Raw genomic sequence first — 17,934 nt, forward strand, 5'->3', positions numbered from 1 at the left:
ATTCATTGAAATTTCTATTCTGAATTTTTAAGCAACATTTTTGATTACTTGTCTCATCGTCACTTATAAATGGTGCTTTAGAAGAAGTAGAAGTAGCCTCAGAATTCTATTCATAATGTGCAGATAAGCCCAAGACAAATCACAAGTCATCATTCCCAGATTTAACACCTCCAGGTCCCCTCCACTACCCTATTGCACCACAAAAGAAACAACATGTCTAAAAAGTATATAAAAAGCTCTATTCACTTTTGACTACCTGAATAATTAGTCAAATTCTGAGAGAGGACACATAGAGCTAAATAATTTGACAAGCTTCTCTGCAGGGGAAAAAAATGGTCTAGGCATTGAATAAATATTAGTTCAAATATTTTTAATGCTGATGAAGTGAAAGTGTTAGTTGCTCAGTTGTGTCCAACTCTATGTGATCCCATGGATTGTCTCCTCTGTCCATGAGATTTCCCAGGCAAGAATATTGGGGTGGGTCGCCATTCCCTTCTGCAAGGGATCTTTCTGACCCAGGGATTGAACCCAGGTCTCCTGCACTGCAGGCAGACTCTATCATCTGAGGCACTAGGGAAGCTCTTTAATGCTGATAGTCATGCCTATAAACTTTTTAAAACTTAATTCAGAGAGACTATCTATAAAAGACCTTTCCACACAGTTTGTCTCCTACTTCACTTGCTTTGCATTGATTTGGTGTTTAAAAAATCTGTGACAAAAAGCAGTATCATAAAATAGTCAAGAGTATTATTGTTGTTTAGTCACTAAGTTGTGTCCAACTCTTTGTGACCATACAGACTGTAGCTCAAGGGATTTCCCAGGGAAGAATACTGGAGTGGGGTGCCATTTCCTTCTCCAAAAGATCTTTCCAATCCAGGTATCAAACCTGCATCTTCTGTACTGGCAGGCAGATTCTTTACCACTGAGCCAACTGGGGAAGATTCAGGTTAAAATCCTCAATTAAAATCCAGTTTTTGGAGTCCAAGGAGAACGTCTGAAGAAGAACAACTGACTTATGCTCAGAGACTACTATTTTTAAAGATTCTCAGCTGACCCGTGTCCACACGAAGCCTGCGGAAGTGCTGGCCTAGTTCATGCATGGGAGTTGTTTCATCGCAAAAGAACAGAACTACACCAAGTCAGGTTACTCCTTTTTATCATCGGTGCTGTATTGATGGAGAAGTCTAGAGGCTACTGTAAAAATAAAACTGAAAACCAGAAGCAGGAGGCTTAAATCCAAAGCCTGAAAACATTAGAGAACTCTTGAATTCAGGGAACATTAAGCAATAGGAGCTCATCAAATGCCTTCATACCTACACCGAAACCAAGCTCCAACCAAGGGCCAACAAGTTCCAAAACAAGACATACCACGCAAATTCTCCAGCAACACAGGAACACTCCCCTGAGTTTCAATATACAGGCAGCTCAAAATTATTCCAAAACCTTTGATGTCTCATAACCCATTACTGGTCACTTCATTGCACTCCAGAGAGAAGAAACCCAGCTCCACCCACCAGAACTCCAACACAAGCCTCCCTAACCAGTAAACCTTGACAAGCCACTGATAGAACCCCACCCACAGTGAGGAAGCCCCATAATAAAGAGAACTCCACAAATTACCAGAATATAAAAAGGCCACCCCAAAAGCAGCAATATAACCAAGATGAAGAGACAGAGGGATACTCAGCAGGTAAAGGAACAGGAGAGTTGCCCACCAAACCAAACAAAAGAGGAAGAAGTAGGGAATCTACCTGAGAAGGAATTCTGAATATTGATAGTGAAAATGATTCAAAATCTTGAAATCAAAATGGAATCACAGATAAATAGCCTAGAGACAAGGATTGAGAAGATGCAAGCAAGGTTTAACAAGGACCTAGAAGAAATAAAAAAGAGTCAAAATATAATGAATAATGCAATAAATGAGATCAGAAACACTCTGGAGGCAACAAATAGTACAATAATGGAGGCAGAAGATAGGATCAGTGAAATAGAAGATAGAATGGTAGAAATAAATGAATCAGAGAGGAAACAAGAAAAACGAATTAAAAGAAATGAGGACAATCTCAGAGACCTCCAGGACAATATGAAACGCTCCAACATTCGAATTATAGGAGTCCCAGAAGAAGAAGACAGAAAGAAAGATCATGAGAAAATCCTTGAGGAGATAATAGTTGAAAACTTCCCTAAAATGGGGAAGGAAATAATCACCCAAGTCCAAGAAACACAGAGAGTTCCAAATAGGATAAACCCAAGGCGAAACACCCCAAGACACATATTAATCAAATTAACAAAGATCAAACACAAAGAACAAATATTAAAAGCAGCAAGGGAAAAACAACAAATAACACACAAGGGGATTCCCATAAGGATAACAGCTGATCTTTCAGTAGAAACTCTTCAGGCCAGGAGGGAATGGCAAGACATACTTAAAGTGATGAAAGACAATAACCTACAGCCCAGATTACTGTACCCAGCAAGGATCTCATTCAAATACGAAGGAGAAATCAAAAGCTTTACAGACAAGCAAAAGCTGAGAGAATTCAGCACCACCAAACCAGCTCTCCAACAAATTCTAAAGGATATTCTCTAGACAGGAAACACAAAAAGGGTGTATAAACCCGAACCCAAAACAATAAAGAAAATGGTAACGGGATCATACTTATCAATAATTACCTTAAACGTAAATGGGTTGAACGCCCCAACCAAAAGGCAAAGACTGGCCGAATGGATACAAAAACAAGACCCCTCTATATGCTTCTTACAAGAGACCCACCTCAAAACAAGGGACACATACAGACTGAAAGTGAAGGGCTGGAAAAAGATATACCACGCAAATAGAGACCAAAAGAAAGCAGGAATGGCAATACTCGTATCCGATAAAATAGATTTTAAAACAAAGGTTGTGAAAAGAGACAAAGAAGGCCACTACATAATGATCAAAGGATCAATCCAAGAAGAAGATATAACAATTATAAATATATATGCACCCAATATAGGAGCACCACAATATGTAAGACAAATGCTAACAAGTACGAAAGGGGAAATTAACAATAACACAATAATAGTGGGAGACTTTAATACCCCACTCACACCTATGGACAGATCAACTAAACAGAAAATTAACAAAGAAACGCAAACTTTAAATGATACATTAGATCAGTTAGACCTAATTGATATCTATAGGACATTTCACCCCAAAACAATGAATTTCACCTTTTTTTCAAGTGCGCATGGAACCTTCTCCAGGATAGATCACATCCTGGGCCATAAATCTAAACTTGATAAATTCAAAAAAATCAAAATCATTCCAAGCATCTTTTCTGACCTTAATGCATTAAGATTAGATCTCAATTACAGGAGAAAAACTATTAAAAATTCCAACATATGGAGGTTGAACAACGCACTTCTGAATAACCAACAAATCACAGGAGAAATCAAAAAAGAAATCAAAATATGCATAGAAACTAATAAAAATGAAAACACAACAACCCAAAACCTGTGGGACACTGTAAAAGCAGTGCTAAGAGGAAAGTTCATAGCAATACAGGCATACCTCAAGAAATAAGAAAAAAGCCAAATAAATAACCTAACTCTACACCTAAAGCAACTAGAAAAGGAAGAATTGGAGAACCCCAGAGTTAGTAGAAGGAAAGAAATCTTAAAAATTAGGGCAGAAATAAATGCAAAAGAAACAAAAGAGACCATAGCAAAAATCAACAAAGCCAAAAGCTGGTTCTTTGAAAGGATAAATAAAATTGACAAACCATTAGCCAGACTCATCAAGAAGCAAAGAGAGAAAAATCAAATCAATAAAATGAGAAATGAAAATGGAGAGATCACAACAGACAACACAGAAATACAAAGGATCATAAGACACTACTATCAGCAGTTGTATGCCAATAAAATGGACAACGTGGAAGAAATGGACAAATTCTTAGAAAAGTACAATTTTCCAAAACTGAACCAGGAAGAAATAGAAAATCTTAACAGACCCATCACAAGCACAGAAATTGAAACTGTAATCAGAAATCTTCCAGCAAACAAAAGCCCAGGTCCAGACGGCTTCACAGCTGAATTCTACCAAAAATTTCGAGAAGAGCTAACACCTATCCTACTCAAACTCTTCCAGAAAATTGCAGAGGAAGGTAAACTTCCAAACTCATTCTATGAGGCCACCATCACCCTAATGCCAAAACCTGACAAAGATGTCACAAAAAAAGAAAACTACAGGCCAATATCACTGATGAACATAGATGCAAAAATCCTCAACAAAATTCTAGCAATCAGAATCCAACAACACATTAAAAAGATCATACACCATGACCAAGTGGGCTTTATCCCAGGGATGCAAGGATTCTTCAATATCCGCAAATCAATCAATGTAATTCACCACATTAACAAATTGAAAAATAAAAACCATATGATTATCTCAATAGATGCAGAGAAGGCCTTTGACAAAATTTAACATCCATTTATGATAAAAACTCTCCAGAAAGCAGGGATAGAAGGAACATACCTCAACATAATAAAAGCTATATATGACAAACCCACAGCAAACATTATCCTCAATGGTGAAAAATTAAAAGCATTTCCCCTAAAGTCAGGAACAAGACAAGGGTGCCCACTTTCACCGCTACTATTCAACATAGTTCTGGAAGTTTTGGCCACAGCAATCAGAGAAGAAAAAGAAATAAAAGGAATCCAAATTGGAAAAGAAGTAAAACTCTCACTGTTTGCAGATGACATGATCCTCTACATAGAAAACCCTAAAGACTCCACCAGAAAATTACTAGAGCTCATCAATGAATATAGTAAATTTGTGGGATATAAAATCAACACACAGAAATCCCTTGCATTCCTATACACTAATAATGAGAAAGTAGAAAAAGAAATTAAGGAAACAATTCCATTCACCATTGCAACGAAAAGAATAAAATACTTAGGAATATATCTACCTAAAGAAACTAAAGACCTATATATAGAAAACTATAAAACACTGATGAAAGAAATCAAAGAGGACACTAATAGATGGAGAAATATACCATGTTCATGGATCGGAAGAATCAATATAGTGAAAATGAGTATACTACCCAAAGCAATTTACAAATTCAATGCAATCCCTATAAAGCTACCAGCCGTATTTTTCACAGAACTAGAACAAATAATTTCAAGATTTGTATGGAAATACAAAAAACCTCGAATTGCCAAAGCAATCTTGAGAAATAGTAATGGAACTGGAGGAATCAACTTGCCTGTCTTCAGGCTCTACTACAAAGCCACAGTCATCAAGACAGTATGGTACTGGCACAAAGACAGACATATAGATCAATGGAACAAAATAGAAAGCCCAGAGATAAATCCACACACATATGGACACTTTATCTTTGACAAAGGAGGCAAGAATATACAATGGAGTAAAGACAATCTCTTTAACAAGTGGTGCTGAGAAAACTGGCCAACCACTTGTAAAAGAATGAAACTAGATCACTTTCTAACACCGCACAAAAAAAAAAACTCAAAATGGATTAAAGATCTAAATATAAGACCAGAAACTATAAAACTCCTAGAGGAGAACATAGGCAAAACACACTCAGACATAAATCACAGCACTATCACAGATTCATGTTGATGTATGGCAAAACCAATACAATATTGCAAAGTAAAAAAATAAGATAAAATCTGAAAAAAATAAAAATATTAGCAAGATCCTCTATGACCCATCTCCAAGAATATTGGAAATAGAAGAAAAAATAAACAAATGGGACCTAATTAAAATTAAAACCTTCTGCACAACAAAAGAAACTATAAGCAAGGTGAAAAGACAATCTTCAGAATGGGAGAAAATAATAGCAAATGAAGCAACTGACAAACAACTAATCTCAAAAATATACAAGCAACTTCTGCAGCTCAATTCCAGAGAAATAAACGACCCAATCAAAAAATGGGCCAAAGAACTAAATAGACATTTCTCCAAAGAAGACATACATAGGGCTAACAAACACAGTAAAAGATGCTCAACATCACTCATTATCAGAAAAATGCACATCAAAACCACAATGAGGTACCATTTCACACCAGTCAGAATGGCTGCAATCCAAAAGTCTACAAGCAATAAATGCTGGAGAGGATGTGGAGAAAAGAGAGCCCTCTTACACTGTTGGTGAGAATGCAAACTAGTACAGCCACTATGGAGAACAGTGTGGAGATTCCTTAAAAAAACTGGAAATACAACTGCCTTATGACCCAGCAATCCCACTGCTGGGCATACACACCGAGGAAACCAGAATTGACAGAGATACGTGTACCCCAATGTTCTTCACAGAGCTGTTTATAATAGCCAGGACATGGAAACAACCTAGATGTCCATCAGCAGATGAATGGATAAGAAAGCTGTGGTACATACATACAATGGAGTCTTACTGAGCCATTAAAAAGAATACATTTGGTTTTTTTTTTTTATTTAATTTTAAAATCTTTAATTCTTACATGTGTTCCCAAACATGAAACCCCCTCCCACCTCCCTCCCCATAACATCTCTGTGGGTCATCCCCATGCACCAGCCCCAAGCATGCTGTATCCTGTGTCAGACATAGACTGGCGATTCAATTCTTACATGATAGTATACATGATAGAATGCCATTCTCCCAAATCATCCCACCCTCTCCCTCTCCCTCTGAGTCCAAAAGTCCACATTTGAATCAGTTCTAATGAGGTGGATGAAACTGGAGCCGATTATACAGAGTGAAGTAAGCCAGAAAGAAAAACACCAATACAGTATACTAATGCATATATATGGAATTTAGAAAGATGGTAATGATAACCCTATATGCAAGAAAGCAAAAGAGACACAGATGTATAGAACAGTGTTTTGGACTCTGTGGGAGAGGGCGAGTGTGGGATGATTTGGGAGAGTGGCATTGAAACATGTATAATATCATATAAGAAATGAATCGCCAGTCTAGGTTCGATGCAGGGTACAGGATGCTTGGGGCTGGTGCACTGGGATGACCCAGAGGGATGGTATGCGGAGGGAGGTGGGAGGGGGGTTCAGGATTGGAAACACCATGTATGCCCATGGCAGATTCATGGTGATGTATGGCAAAACCAATACAATATTGTAAAGTAATTAGCCTCCAATTAAAATAAATAAATTTAAATTTTAAAAAAAGAAAGGAAAAAGCCTTCATATTAAAATATGATATACATACATGAACAAAAATAAATAAATAAACAATAGTTTCTCCCCAGATTTTAAAAATTTATTTATTTTTAGTTAGAGGATAATTTCTTTTAAATGTTGTGTTGGTTTCTGCCATACATCAACATGAATCAGCCATAGGCATACATATGTTCGCTCCCTCCTGAACCTCTCTCTCACCCCCTACCCCATCCCACCACTCTAGGTTGTCACAAAGCCCTGGTTTGAGTTTCCTGATTCATACAGAAAATTCCCACTGGCTATTTTATATACAGTAGTGTATTGTTTCCATGCTACTCTCTCCATTCATCCCACCCTCTCCTCTCCTTCTTTACATCCATAAGTTTTTCTCTGTATCTGTTTCCATAGCTGCTCTGCAAATAGGTTCATCAGTACATCTATCTAGATTCCACATATATGGGTTAATATGCAATAATTGTTTTTCTTTTTCTGATTTACTTCACTCTGTATGACTTCCCTGGTGGCTCAGATGGCAAAGCGTCTGCCTACAATGCAGGAGACCCGGGTTCAATCCCTGGGTCAGGAAGATCTCCTGGAGAAGGAAATGGCAACCCACTCCAGTATTCTTGCCTGGAAAATCCCGCAGACAGGGAAGCCTGGTAGTCTACAGTCCATGGGGTCGCAAAGAGTCGGACACGACTGAGCAACTTCATTTTTGCTTTCACTCTGTATAATAGGCTCTAGCTTCATCCACATCATTAGTGCTGACTTGGATGAATTCCTTTTATGGCAGGAATACACAGAAGAACTGTACAAAAAAGATCTTCAAGACCAAGATAATCATGATGGTGTGATCACTCATCTAGAGCCAGACATCCTGGAATGTGAAATCAACTGGGCCTTAGGAAGCATCACTATGAACAAAGCTAGTGGAGGTGATGGAATTCCAATTGAGCTGTTTCAAATCCTGAAAGATGATGCTGCGAATGTGCTGCACTCAATATGCCAGCAAATTTGGAAAACTCAGCAGTGGCCACAGGACTAGAAAAGGTCAGTTTTCATTCCAATCCCAAAGAAAGGCAATATCAAAGAATGCTCAAACTACTGCACAATTGCACTCATCTCACATGCTAGTAAAGTAATGCTCAAAATTCTCCAAGCCAGGCTTCAGCAATACGTGAACCGTGAACTCCCTGATGTTCAAGCTGGTTTTAGAAAAGGTAGAGGAACCAGAGATCAAATTGCCAACATCCGCTGGATCATTGAAAAAGCAAGAGAGTTCCAGAAAAACAGCTCTTTCTGCTTTATTGACTATGCCAAAGCCTTTGACTGTGTGGATCACAACAAACTGTGGAAAATTCTGAAAGAGATGAGAATACCAGACCACCTGACCTGCCTCTTGAGAAACCTATATTCAGGTCAGGAAGCAACAGTTAGAACTGGACATGGAACAACAGACTGATTCCCAATAGGAAAAGGAGTACGTCAAGGCTGTATATTGTCACCCTGCTTATTTAACTTCTATGCAGAGTACATCATCAGAAACGCTGGGCTGGAAGAGGCACAAGCTGGAATCAAGATTGCCAGGAGAAATATCAATCACCTCAGATATGCAGATGACACCACCCTTATGGCAGGAAGTGAAGAGGAACTCAAAAGCCTCTTGATGAAAGTGAAAGTGGAGAGTGAAAAAGTTGGCTTAAAACTCAACATTCAGAAAACGAAGGTCATGGCATCTGGTCCCATCACTTCATGGGAAATAGATGGGGAAACAGTGGAAACAGTGTCAGACTTTATTTTGGGGGGCTCCAAAATCACTGCAGATGGTGACTGCAGCCATCAAATTAAAAGATGCTTACTCATTGGAAAAAAAGTTATGACCAACCTCGATAGCATATTCAAAAGCAGAGACATTACTTTGCCAAGAAAGGTCCGTCTAGTCAAGGCTATGCTTTTTCCAGTGGTCATGTATGGATATGAGAGTTGGACTGTGAAGAAAGCTGAGTGTCAAAGAATTGATGCTTTTGAACTGTGGTGTTGGAGAAGACTCTTGAGAGTCCTTTGGACTGCAAGGAGATCCAACCAGTCCATTCTGAAGGAGATCAGCCCTGCGATTTCTTTGGAAGGAATGATGCTAAAACTGAAACTCCAGTACTTTGGCCATCTCATGCGAAGAGCTGACTCATTGAAAAGACTCTGATGCTTGGAGGGATTGGGGACAGGAGGAGAAGGGGACGACCGAGGATGAGATGGCTGGATGGCATCGCTGCTTCGATGGACGTGAGTCTGAGTGAACTCCGGGAGCTGGTGATGGACAGGGAGGCCTGGAGTGCTGATTCTTGGGGTCACAAAAAGTCAGACATGACTGAGCAACTGAACTGAACTGAATATTCCATTGTATATATGTACCACAGCTTCTTTATTATTTCATCTGTCGATGGACATCTAGGTTGCTACTATGTCTTAGCTATTGTAAATAGTCCTGCAAGGAACATTGGGTCCATGGGTCTTTTTTCAATTATGGTTTTCTCAGGGTATATGCCCAGTAGTAACATCATTGGGTCATACAGTAGTTTTATTTCTACTTTTTTACGGAGTCTCCATACTGTCTTCCATAGTGGTCATATCAATTTTCATTCGCACTAATAGTGTGAGATGGTTCCTTTTTCTCCACTCCCTCTAGAATTTATTATTTATAAACTTCCCTCCACCCCAAGTTTTGAAAACTATGTTAGTGGGTCAAACTGATGTTTTAAGATAAATGCACATCTTCATGTGTGAAAGTGCTCCTACCCAAGTGTGGGAGAAGATGATGGCTAGAGACTGAAATACTCAGAGAATGTGGGTAAGGTGGTGAAGTCGCTCAGTCGTGTCCGACTCTTTGCGACCTCATGGACTTCTCCGTCCATGGGATTCTCCAGGCAAGAATACTGGAGTGGATTGCCATTTCCTTCTCTAGGGGATCTTCCCGACCCAGGAATTGAACCCGGGTCTCCCACATTGGAGGCAAATGCTTTAACCTCTGAGCCACCAGGGAAGCCCCAGAGAATGTGGAGAGAGTGATATATATATATATATCTTATGTCATATATATATATATATATAAAGAGAGCGAGAATTAAGTATTTCATTTGCCTTCCAGAAAGCATTTATTTTGGTAATAGTGAGTGTGACTCTCCAGCATTATAAAGTTTACTTATATACTTCAAAATTAGGATTTTGTTTTGTTTCTGGCCATGCCACTCAGCATATATCAACCAGTCCTGACTCCCCAATCATGGACTGAACTCATGCCCTCTGCAGTGGAAGCACAAAATTCTAACCACAAGACAACCAAGGAAGTCCCCAAATTAATATATTTATGCATGAAATTTATTTATATCTTAGGTAAAATATAATTCTCCATCAAAAATGTAAACCTCGATTATACTTTATATAGGACTTCCCTCATAGCTAAGTTGGTAAAGAGTTCACCTGCAATGCAGGAGACCTGGGTTCAATCCCTGGGTTGGAAGATCTCCTGGAGAAGGGAAAGGCTACTCACTCCAGTATTCTGGTCTGAAGAATTTGGTCTGGGTCACAAAAATTAAGTCCTTGATTATACTTTACATAGAGATTTTTCTTAGGAACGCTTCTTGTCTCTTTGTCAACTTCTTCCGAGTCTTGGTCATGGAATTTGGAAAAGGAAAGACTCAGCAGTGCTCTGAATGTTTAACAGGAGCAGCCTGCTTTGCCGCTGGCTCTAGCTCCTAATTCCTAACTTGGAATGAAATCTGACATTCTCAAATCAATAAGGGGAGAATGGCACACTATTAGAATTCCAGTGAGAAGACCGAAGGTGTTTGAAAATATATTCAGTATTTATTAGCAATGTATATGAGCTATTCTGAAAAATTCATTTTACTTTAGCAATTCCAATAACATTCAAGGAATGATTTTGGTGTTGGAGACTTGACCAGATTAGGTCACTCACAGTCATCAGTCTTGGTATCCTATGGATGTCATCCTCTTTTGATCTCCCCATCTCATCTCCAACTGTTAACTTCCCTTTGGCCTTCTCTCAGGCTACCTCTATTCAAAACCTGGGGTCTTTGAATTGAGATCCTTGCACTGTTTAGTTTAAACAGCATAAACTAATTTTTAGTCCCTTAAGACAAGTCCTCAGAAGCCTTTGACGATGAGCTTGATTACAATCACATTTGGATATGAGGGTTTCATGAGAGAGTAGGGGAAGCTATAAGCCTGAAACTGAAAAAACTGCCGAGTTGTGAACAGTACACAACGCAGCATTTCCCAGGTGGAGGTGGGAGCAGGATTATGTGAGTGCAGGCGTCCCTGATGAAAAGTATCCATTAGGAAGAAGGCAAGAGTTGGTGCAGATATTTGCAGTAGGAATGGAGAACCATCAGGGCACTTAAAGGTTTGAAAATGAGCAGTGGCCACTGATTAAGTCATTTTCATCATGTGGAGTACAATGAGTGAACAAAAGAGCTATTCAAAAGGCCATGTTTGAATCCAGATATAGAAAACAGTAATACAAACATTTATCTGTATCATCAATGTTTGAGTCACATCTGACCTGCCATTCTGAGAGGATTAAAAGAAGTTCTCAGATCGTGAATCACTGACTGCTTTGTTTTATTCACAATTTAAAAAAAAAAAAAAAAGATCATTCCAGGTAGCAATTTTCTTTCCCTCTTTTGAAAGATGGTGTATCAGTTTCCTAGGTCTGCCTTAACAAACTACCACAAAATGCATGGCTTAAAAATAACAGAAAATTATTGTCTTATCTTCCTGGAATTTGGAAATCTGAAATCAAGGTGTTTGAAGGGCCATGCTCCCTCTGAAATCTGTTGGAAAATCCTTCATCACCTCTTTCTTGGTTATGATGGTTTGCCAGAGGTCTCTTTTGCTCCTTGCCTGGCAGCTGAATAGCTTCAGTCTCTGCCTGTATTATCATATGGCATTCTCTCTGTGTGGCTCTATCTTCAAAAGGCCATTGTCTTAAAAGGCCCTGAGTATTGGCTCAGCTTAATGTAAATTATTTCTTCTGTAATAACCCTATTTCCAAATGCAGTGACATTCTAAGGTATTAGGGGTCAGAGCTTGAGCAAGTGTTTTTGGAGACGCATTGGGGGTGGGGAAACACAATTCAACCCATAACAGATAGTAAAATGTAGCTATGTAAAAAAAGTCCTCAGTAGTAGGTTAATATATGAAACAGTCTTTGGGGAAACAGAATAAGGTACACAATGAAAAGAAATAATGAGAGTAATAGAAGTGTAAAAACTGTATGATAGATGTGGCGGTAAGGCACAGCAGAACCGGAAGATAAGGTGACAAATGGGGTATCCGTGAAGCAAATAGCAAGGCAGTAAATACTATGACTTTACAATGAAACATGCACTGCATCATGCTAATACATTTTTCCTTGATAGTTTCAAAATGTGATGGCTATGTGTTTTATCCGCATGTTTGGAAATGCATTTTCTTTACTAGGAAAAAAAGCCATTAACCCTGAAGCCAATATGAATATTGTAAGTTATTTTTATCATTAATTAAAAAATATTTGGCACTATTATTTTCAATCATTCTTTTAAAATTTCTTTTATTATAAAATCTGAAAGCTCTCCTTACATAGTATATGTTATATCAGCCCATAAGTTTGACTTTAAGGGTCATAAAAATGGCCAAATGAACTCGTGAAGCTAAATGTTTTGTTTTTTCTCCATTCAGAATGAGATAATTTCCTACTGGGGTTACCCAAGTGAAGAGTATGAAGTTATCACTGCAGATGGCTACATCCTTCAACTCAACCGGATTCTTCATGGGAAGAATGATACTAATCATTTAGATAGGATTGGAGTGAGGGGAAAAGTGAAAGTCATTAAGTCCAAGTCAAATACATTCCAGTCATTCTAATCATAGAATATGAGATTAAGTTACTTGTAAAAAATGAACCTTGAGTTTCTGAGATTAAGTTGACGGTCTATTAATACTTAATTTACATTGATCTCTATGATGTGAAAATGAAGTATGTGTGTGCTAAGTCACTCCTGTCATGTCCAAATCTGTGTGATCCTAGGACTGCAGCCCTCCAGGCTCCTCTGTCCATGGGATTCTCCGGGGAAGAGTACTGGAGTGGGTTGCCATGCCCTCCTCCAGGGGATCTTCCTGACCCAGAGAGTGAACTTGTGCCTCTTATGTCTCTTGCATTGACAGGTGGGTTCTTTACCACTAGCGCCACCTGGTGAAGCACACACTGGCCAATAAATTTCATTTGGTGTACTGGGTGGAAATTCAGAGTCCCTGGATAGAAGCCCCAGGACTTTCAACCACTTTTTTTCTCTGGGATTCTTCACTTACCCAAATGTGTATTAACATTGCTTTTCCTGGTATAACAGCAGAGATCTGGTTCAGTCCTACTTTCTGCCCAAGTTCTCAGAATGTGGGTGCTCAGTCACTTCAGTCATGTCTGACTCTTTGCAACCCCATGGACTGTAGGTCACCCAGAATTCTGTCCACAGAATTCTCCAGGCAAGAATACTGGAATGGGTTGCCATGCCCTCTCCAGGGCTAGCTTCCTGACCCAGGGACTGACCCCGCATGTCCTGTGTCTCCTGCATGGCAGGCAGATTATTTACTGTTGAGCCACCAGGGAATCTCAAGTGCTCAGAATAAGCAGATGCTATTCTAAGTTTAGGAGGGTAACTTTTTTCTTTAATAATCTGCACATGAATTTTTAAGACCCAAAACATTCCTGTTTCTGGATATTTTTTTCAACTTTTCATGAAGTGCAAATTCTTCACACAGAAAGAATGTTAACTTGTAAATCCTAGAAATTAAAAACTTTCACTAATGAAATTTAACTTAAGGAGATCTGGCAAAAAGAAGACATAGGACCCCATAGATGTGGCTATTCTTTTGCACTGAGAATTAGAGAATAGCATTTCTATTATTAGTATAAAATAACCTTAATAAATTGTTAACTCATTTCTTTGCTATACAAACCAAACAATCCTAACAATAGCTGGTGCTTTGAAAACCCGTGTTGTACTTTCCAATAGACTTTCTTGTTTAAAAACATTTTCTTTGCTTCTTTTTAGTCCAAAAACCAGTTGTGTACTTGCAGCATGGTCTGTTTGTAACTGGCAGTATCTGGATTTCCAGTCTTCCCAACAGTAGCCCGGGCTTCCTTCTGGCAGAGGCTGGGTATGATGTGTGGATAGGGAACAGCAGGGGAAGTAGGTGGTCCCAGAAACACTTATACCTGAAAACAGATTCCAAAGAATTCTGGGCTTTCAGGTAAAGAAGGAAAAAATCTGTATTGTTGTATTTTGACTTTAAAATGTGCTTTTTAAATTATCATATTTAAATAAATTTCTAAAACTGAAATGAAGGTATTTCATTTAAAATATGTAACTTGAAAATATTTTTAAGGATTTATGTAGAAAACTGCCCTAGATTTTTTATATTGTTATTAATGAGCTAAGAATTAAGATGAAAATTTGTCAGAGACATTATTTCCTCTTCTTCCCTCAAATTGAAAGTGAAAGAAAATGAAAGTGTTAGTTGCCCAGTCATGTCTGACTCTTTGCAACTCCATGGACTGTGTAGCCCACCAGGCTCCTCTGTCCATGGAATTCTGTAGGCAAGAATACTGGAGTAACTAGCCATTCTCTTCTCCAGAGGATCTTCCCAACCCAGGGATCAAACCTGTGTCTCCTGCATTGCAGGCAGATTCTTTGCCATCTGATCCACCAGGGAAGCCCATCCAATATTAATCATGTTACCAACCTACCCACTACATTTTACTTTGTGTGTCAATACTGCTATTTTTAGGGGGAAAAAGTGGAGGAGGGAGGAGAAGACAAGAGTAAAAACTGTACATGGTTACTTACTTTTTGCAACGGAAAAGTAGAATAATGTAAAGCATCTGCTGTCACCAATTGCCAAAAAAAAAAAAAAAATTGATTTTCTACTTTCACTTCTATACCCCAGCAGCGGTTTTTGTCTGCTATTTTTAACTAGTATATTGTCCGTATTTCTCTTATGGGAAAACCATAAAATGCAATATCTTAGATTTTAAGATCTAAAGCAAAAGCACTCTGAAATTTAGTCCATCACTTATTGGCTATGCCCACAGGCACAGTTTCTGTTTCTTCAGCTCTAGAATGTGTGTAGTCATATATTTACCTCAAAGAAATTTTGTGAACTAGGAATGAAGTGGTGATTAGAAGCAGGTAGCATATTGCTTGCTTGTTTGTTTAGTCACTAAGTCACATCGCATTCTTTGCAACCCCATGGACTATAGTCCACCAGGCTTCTCTGTCTGTGGGATTTCCTAGGCAAGAATACTGGAGTGGGTTACAATTTCTTTCTCCAGGGATCTTCTGGAACCAAGGATTGAACTACCGTCTCCTGCATTGGCAGGCAGGTTCTTTTCCACTGAGCCACCTGGGAAGCTCTAGGTAACATATTGTCGTTGTTGCTCAATCACTAAGTCATGTCTGACTCTCTTTGACACTATGAACTGCAGCAGACCAGACTTCCCTGTCCTCCACTAAAACATGGTCCATTGGAGGAGGGAATGGCAAACAACTCCAGTATTCTTGCCTGGAAAATCCCATGGACAGAGGAGCCTGGCAGGCTACCGTCCATGTGTCGCAAAGGGTTGGACATGACTGAGTGACCAACACACACATTCTTGCCACGAGAACCCCAAGAACTGTATTAAAAAGTCACATATTAGCAGGTAACAAATGTGAAAGTGAAAGTGTTAATCACTCAATCACTCTTTGTGACCCCATGAACTCCTGTGTCCATGCACCGCAGTCAGATTCTTTACCATCTGAGCCATTATCTTAGCCCTGGTAACAAACAAGATGTGTGGAATTAGTGCTGGGTCTTATGACCCTTCTAAAGTCCATTAAACAGAGGATAAGTTTCTTATTTACTAATAGCACAGAGAATTCTGCTCAATATACTATAATAGCTAAACAGGAAAAGAATCTGAAAAAGAATAGATACATGTATACATATAACTGAATCATTTTGCTATATACCTGAAACTAACATAGTATTGTTCATAAACTACACTACAATATAAAATTAAAATTTTATTAGAAAACATAATTTTTTAAGTTTTACAAAATTAAAACAGGTTTCATGCATTTTTGTTTCACGAAGTTATGATGAAATGATAAAATGTGATCTTCTAGCCACCATTGATTTTGTTGTGAAGAAAACAGGACAAAAACAAATTTACTACATGTAGGCTATTCCCTGGGAACAACTATAGGTATGGTAAGAAATATAGAAACTGATTATGATATAATTTTTGTTTTAAAGATTTAACAAAGAAAATATTTTTTAAAAAATAAATAATTTTACAGATCATACATATTAGCTATAATTATTTAGACCATACAGACAATCTGAAAAGGAACACATTTAAATTCCAATGATACTTGTTTTATTATGGAGTATACATGTATAGTCTTTCTAGAATAAACCAAATGGATATCATCACCTATTAACGTGATCTCTCTAATCATACCACATGTATTAAAGAAGATGTATATGCAGAGAGTCACCTGAGACTCTGTAGCTAGAATTTCTAAGACTGAGGACTTGGCATGTGCGTTTTTAAAAAATTTTTCCTTATAGTGTTTTTTTAATAGAAAGTTGATGTGTTGATACTCTTTAGGAGAAGTCTGAAGTTTGGTTGGCATGAATTCTTTGAGCAGTGACATTCTGCTGCCCAGTGAGCTTTGTTTGCACTTTGCCTGGCTCCCTCTTGGGAAGTATGAGGCATATTAATTTTCTTACTGGAAATTCTATAAGGACTAAATGTTCCCAAACTTTTCAACTGATATGTAAAAATTAATTAATTCATTATTTCAATGTACAGTGTACCTACTATTTGAAATATACTTTGTTGCCAGGCATTTGCAATGTATATTGTATGCTAAAGAAATCTCAAGCTTGTGATCTAAGAAGGCAGTTTGTCTTCCTCATCACTACTGGTATTTTGCTGTCGGGGATGTGGAGGGTGCGCAGTCCTGTGCATAATACGGTGTTTGCTAGTAGCTCTGGTCTCTAGCCACCAGATTCTAGTAGTACCCTCTTTGCATACTTGGAGTTGCAACAACAAAAATTGTGTCCAGCTTTTGCCAAATGTCCCTTGGGGGTTGCACATCACCACTATTAGAGAACTGCTACAAAAGGGATGATATTTCCAGCAGGCTTATGGTCAGTCAGATGAATAGGAAGGAGGCTAGCAGAGAGGAGAGTTAAATAGCCAATTAAGCATGAAAGGCCACTCTCCTAGGGTTCATGATACTTTAGAGACACCTCAAAATGTTTCATTTCTTTTAAAATTAGAATAATAAAGAAATACAATTCATTTCAGATTATATTCATCTTTATATCAGCCACAAAATATAGTTTTACATAGATTTACGTGTGCATATGTGTGTGCAGGTATGTGTGTGTCTGTGTGTGTAGGAAGGGACCTGTGAAGGCAAAGGCATCTGGGGCATTGAAAGGCATCATGTGACCATAGAAGAAAACATTTCCTTTGAACACAGTTATTAGGGAAGATTTTATGAGGACAAAAAAAAGAATGGTAAACTGGACCTTGAATGTTGATGATCTTCTGAAAGACAGATGGCTCAGCCTCCTTTTGGGAAAAGAGGCCAAAACAGTAGAGGATATATCTAGGCCCTCAGTGTGTTTAATCAGATTCAAGGATATCAGTAGAGACAGAAGCA

At 38.4% G+C, this 17,934-nt stretch overlaps 1 pseudogene; it reads left to right on the forward strand.

Annotated features, from left to right (window-relative positions):
- Window positions 1-17,934, forward strand: part of LOC138070524 (gastric triacylglycerol lipase-like) — a 51,610-nt pseudogene that overhangs the window by 10,231 nt on the left and 23,445 nt on the right.

Source organism: Capricornis sumatraensis, chromosome 23 (genome assembly GCF_032405125.1).
Source record: "Capricornis sumatraensis isolate serow.1 chromosome 23, serow.2, whole genome shotgun sequence".
Taxonomy (NCBI): domain Eukaryota; kingdom Metazoa; phylum Chordata; class Mammalia; order Artiodactyla; family Bovidae; genus Capricornis; species Capricornis sumatraensis.